Consider the following 5,326-nt stretch of genomic DNA (forward strand, 5'->3'; position numbering starts at 1 on the left):
CTCTTCTTCTTCTTCTTCTCTTTTTTTTGAGACACAATCTCACTTTGTTGCTCTCAGGAGAGTGTCCTGGTGTCACAGGTCATGGAAACCTCAAACTCTTGGCCTTGAACGATTCTCCTGCCATAGCCTCCCGAGTAGCTGGTACTACCTGCACCTGCCACAATGATTGACTAATTTTTAGAGATAGGGCCTCGCTCTTGCTCAGGCTGGTCTCCAACTCCTGAGCTCAATCAGTCTATCCACCTTGGATTCCCAGAGTGCTGGAATTACAGGCATGAGGCACCTCGCCCAGCCTAAACTATTCATGATATTTTTGAACATTGTATTTTCTTCTATTTTAAATTATAAAAAACATGATACATATACTAGATAGAAGCTGACATCTAAGGTTACATTCCTGTCACCTTCCCTTAATTCCCATTCCCACCTTATACCAGGTACACAGGGTTAACCGCTAGAGGACGAATTACTGGATCTAACGATACAAACATTGTTAAATTGTGGCCCCTCCTAATTCATATATTGGAGATCTAATCCCCAAAGTGACTGTGTCTAGAGATAGAGTCATTAGGAGGCAAGGTTGGATAATGACGATATCATAATCCAGTAGGACTGTGGTCTTATAAGAAGAGGAAGATACTTCTCTCTCCCCCCTATTAAAACCCGGCAAGAAGGCAGGAGTCTATCAGCCAGACAGAGAGACTCCACCAGAAATCAAATCAGCTGGCACCTGAATTTTGGAATTCCAGATTCCAGAACTTTGAGAAATAAATTTCTGTTGTTGAAGCCACTTAGCCCACGGCGTTTTCTTATGGCAGCCCAAGCAAACTAATAAAGACATTTTTAAGGTTATTGACACATTTTAATAAATTACTTCTCAGTAGGATATATACCTCTTTAGCAGCGGGTGACAAGCTCTATTCCCATGTGCCCTCACCAACGTTCAGAAACATTCTTTGACTTTATTCTAAGACAGATATATCCTAAAGGTTTTCAAAAGTTCGTTCTTTTAAAGTTTATTTTCATCAGAATAGGCTTAGCTTTCATGATATTATCCTCTGAATGTTCCATGATCTTTCGAAGTTCCCAGCATAGTAATATTTCATAGAGATAAAAATGTCCACTAAGGAATTCCAAAACAAAACAAAGCAAACAAAAACAGAAGGAAATTCAAAACTTTCCAGCACTTTATCATCTCCACTTTTGTAGTCATGGAGTGGAAAAGCTGAGAGTTAAGAACTTGAGATGATTCCAAGGCCCATGTAATAACAGGATCAATAATCAAAGTCTGTGATGTAGGCTCTCTGGTTTAAAACACACACCTCTTCTGAACAGAAAGATGTTGTTTTTGTTTCAAAATAGTAATACAGAGAAATTGCCATAGAATCAGAAAATATACTCTGCTTTTGTAACTTTAAATAAGGCCCTCACTAGCAGAACACCCTCCTTCTCCTACAAATACCCTAATTCTTCTAAGTTTCATGCACGATGATTTTCTCTCTTTCACCTGGCAATAGAAACAAAAAAGGCCTTCCTATTAAGTGACTAAGAAACAGGTTAGGGATTAAAAACTAAATTTCACTTCCCTATCTAGTTTTATACTAAGAGCATTATGCCATGTCCTCCACCAAATGCAAATATTTACAGCATACATTAGTTTGCTATTAGATAATAACAGGAATTGGTCAATTAATGCCCCTGACAATTATCTTCAGGACAAATTCACCATGTTGTGACTTTACGTCTGAGTCACTTTTCCATTCTTACCCCATTCTTAACTCACCTGTTCCATTCAGTATTACTTTACAGTACATGGTGGACTGTTTTCCTGGCTGGGCCCTGAGTTGGCACCAAATGCAAGGAGATGAAAATATCTTTCACGTCATTCTGTCTTGCCTCATAACATTCTCAGACTGTTTTTTGCATTTTAACATTTCAAGGGCAGTTCTCTTTTACTGGGTCCTCCTAAAGCGGTGTCTACAGAATTCACAGCATGTTAGAACAAAGAAAAGAGAAAATTAAATTCCCCCGTGCTGGCCAAGTGGGCAAACAAAACATATTTCAAATGTCAATCTTAAAGGACTTTTGTTCTACTGAAAACACAGCCAGGAATGTCCTCAGCCCAGAAAGTTTTTCTTACAGGCTCTGAGTGTGCATCTTAATGTTATTTTTATAGCATTGATGTTGGTTTTCTTAAATAGAAGAAAAAAAAAAACCACGACAACAAACCACGGAGTTGAGGAATTGGAATGATAATTTGAGCAGAGTGATGAGTGGGTAGGGTATGGAATAAAAATGTCAGCTCTTCATATAGAAAAATGTTCTATTTCAGGAAAAGAAAACCTCTGTGGTCTAAGAAAAACAAAGTCACTTCAGTGATACCTTTTTCGCTCAATATAGAAGTGTAGGTATAACAATTTTAATTTCTGAAGTGTCTGATGTGGACTTTCAGTTGTTCAGAAAAGATGTAATTGTGTGTAATTTACGTGAAATGAAATTAGGTTCAAATTTAGTTCTTCCTCTTTGTCCATTGTAGTGTAGAAAAATGTACATTTTAAAGTCTTTTTTTTTTTCTTCTTCTTTTTGGCTGGGGCTGGGTTTGCCCTTGCCACCTCCAGCATATAGGGCCAGTGCCCTACTCCTTTGAGCCACAGGTGCCACTACCCTGTTTTAAAGTCTTATAGAAGAGGCCAGGAGTGGAGGCTCACGCCTGTTATCTTAGCACTTTGGGAGGTTGAGCGGGTGGATTGCTTGAGCTCAGGAGTTCAAGACCAGTCTAAGCCAGAGCAAGACCCCTCTGTACTAAATAATAGAAAAACTAGCCAGGTGTTGTAGCAGGCATCGGTAGTCTCAGCTACTTGAGAGGGTGAGGCAAAAAGATCACTTAAGCCCAAGAGTTTGAGGTTACTGTGAGCTGTGACACCAGATACTCTGTCTAGAAAAACAGAGTGAGACTGTCTCAGAAAGAAACTTTTATAGAAGAATGGCATATTTCCTTATATTAAGATCAAATAAAACTTATTGTGTGCTGAAAAATAATATAGTTTCAATAGAGACTTTTGGGAAAGATTCGTGTGTAATTCAAGGAACATTTTAATTCCTATAGAAATTAGATGACATTTCTCTTCTTTCTGTCAATCAAAACGTACACCCTCTGATAGATGATGGTGTTAGAGAGGACAGCAGGAGAGTGACGGCCGTTCCGTGTCACCACACTTCAGCTAATAGCTAAAAGAATTGAAGGTGTTGGCATCTCCCCTTAAAGAGAATCTTCTCTAATAATAGGCAGATGTGACATAAAAATAGTAACTTAGCTTTATTAAGACCGTCCAAAATAACAAGTACCTTGACAAATTTTAGACAAATTAGATGTTATCCAGCACTGATCTAAAAGAAAAATAACAGTATTGTGTGATTGCGTTGTGTCAGGCTCTAGGCTAAGTCTGTCACTTGTATGACTTCATTTAGTTCTTTCAACAACCCTAAGAAGTACTAACTAATATTATTATCATTCTTCAGGTGAAGAAACTGAAGCATGTTGATTTATTTTCCCAGGATTACACAGCCAGTCGGTATTGGAACTGTGATTTGAGTCGGAATCTTAAAATCCAGTTTTGTGCTTTTGACCTTGCAGAAAGTCTTCTAGGATAACATAGTAAGTATTCTTTTTTTTTTTTTTTTTTTCCATTTGTTTCCTTTGACAGGATACAAGATAAGCACTGGTTTGCCTGAGTTTTAAAAGGATATTTCCTTTGCCCCACTTGAATGACCACAGTAAGTATTTATGGGATAGAGGAGTTAGAATGCCTCTGAGGCCAGGCGTGGTGGCTCACACCTGTAATTCTAGCACTCTGGGAGGCCAAGGCTGGTGGATTGCTTGAGGAGTTTGAGACTAGCCTGAGCAAGAATGAGATCCCATCTCTAAAAAAATAGGCAATGTTATGGCAGGTGCCTGTAGTCCCAACTACTTGGGAGGCTGAGGCAAGTGGATCACTTCAGCACAGGAGTTGGAGGTTGCTGTGAGTTATGACACCATGGCATTCTACTGAGGGTGACAGACTCTGTCTAAAAAAAAAAAATGTTTCTTTGGCTATAATAGTGTTAAAATCTTATGACATTTTATAAACAAACTGCATACAACTCAATTTTTAGCATTCCCTATAAAGCAGAATTAAGGTGTAAATTTGATAGTTTGAAACCAGTACACGCCTAAATGTCCATCCTTCTTGATGTGACAACTGGAAAGCCTGGTAAGTGGCCTCAGTTTCTCTAGTGTAGCTATGAGTGAGGAGACCTGGGCCTTTCATTGTCTCTGAGCTGTTTTACAACTTAGCTGGGGTGAGGCAGCTCATTCTCCTCTCCAGAAGTACAAATGAATTTTGTTCAGAAGAATATAACTGATTAGTGCTCTGGGCATATTAACCAATTTTGCACCCATTTGTGTATTTACTTCAGCCTTCCTGATTGTGTGTGTGTGTGTGTGTGTGTGAATGTGTATTCTTTGAACTCTCCTTTGAACCAGTTGTGATGCCTTACTGATTCCCACCCTCTTAGATTTTTGTTGTTGTTGTTGTTGTTGTTTTTGATGCAGAGTTTCACTATGTTGCCCTTGGTAGAGTGCTGTGGTGTCAGAGCTCACAGCAACTCTTGGGCTCAAGCAATTCTCTTGCTTCAGCCTCCCGAGTAGCTGGGACTACAGGTGCCCACCACAATGCCCAGCTATTTTTAGAGATGAGGCCTTACTCTGGTTTAGGCTGGTCTCAAACCTGTAAGCTCAGGGCAATCCACCTACCTCAGCCTCCCAGAGTGCTGAGATTACAGGCGCGAGCCGCTGTGCCCAGCCTGATTTCACTCATTTAAAAAAAAAATTCCCTTAACCCTTTTTTATTTCCTTCATCTCATTCTACATCTATTACAGAGGTCGCCAAAGTGCAGCCCAGGGGCCAGAACCAACCCCCAACTGTTTTTGTCTGGCCTACTGGCTAAGAATAATGTGTACATTTTTAGTGGTTAAAAAATACATATATTTCTGTGGCACGTGAAAATGATACAGAATTCAAACTTGATGTCCGTAAGTACCACTTAATTGGCATACAGTCATGTTCATGACTTAATATGTCTGTGGCTGTTTTCCTGCTTTACACGGTACGGCTGAGTGGTTTTGAGGGACAGGGGTCTAAGGTCATGTCCTTGGCTTCCTCCTTTCCATTCACACATTTTAACTCTTTCCTAGATTCCCCCTCACCCGACTCCAAGTGACCAAAGGCATTCTGAAGACGACTTAGTTCTGGGAGCACAGGAGAATCCTCGGGAACCTTCCTAGGTC

General features: G+C 39.8%; 1 non-coding gene across 1 annotated transcript; it reads right to left on the bottom strand.

Moving 5' to 3' along the window:
* Nucleotides 1–3,686: 3,686 nt before the first annotated feature.
* On the bottom strand, nt 3,687–3,806 carry LOC111724044. Its single transcript, XR_002772419.1, has one exon. It is a non-coding gene; the product is annotated as a small nucleolar RNA SNORA27 (small nucleolar RNA).
* Nucleotides 3,807–5,326: the final 1,520 nt, after the last annotated feature.

This window comes from Otolemur garnettii, unplaced genomic scaffold, assembly GCF_000181295.1.
Source record: "Otolemur garnettii isolate 467f Iridium unplaced genomic scaffold, OtoGar3 scaffold00018, whole genome shotgun sequence".
In the NCBI taxonomy this organism is placed as follows: Eukaryota; Metazoa; Chordata; class Mammalia; order Primates; family Galagidae; genus Otolemur; species Otolemur garnettii.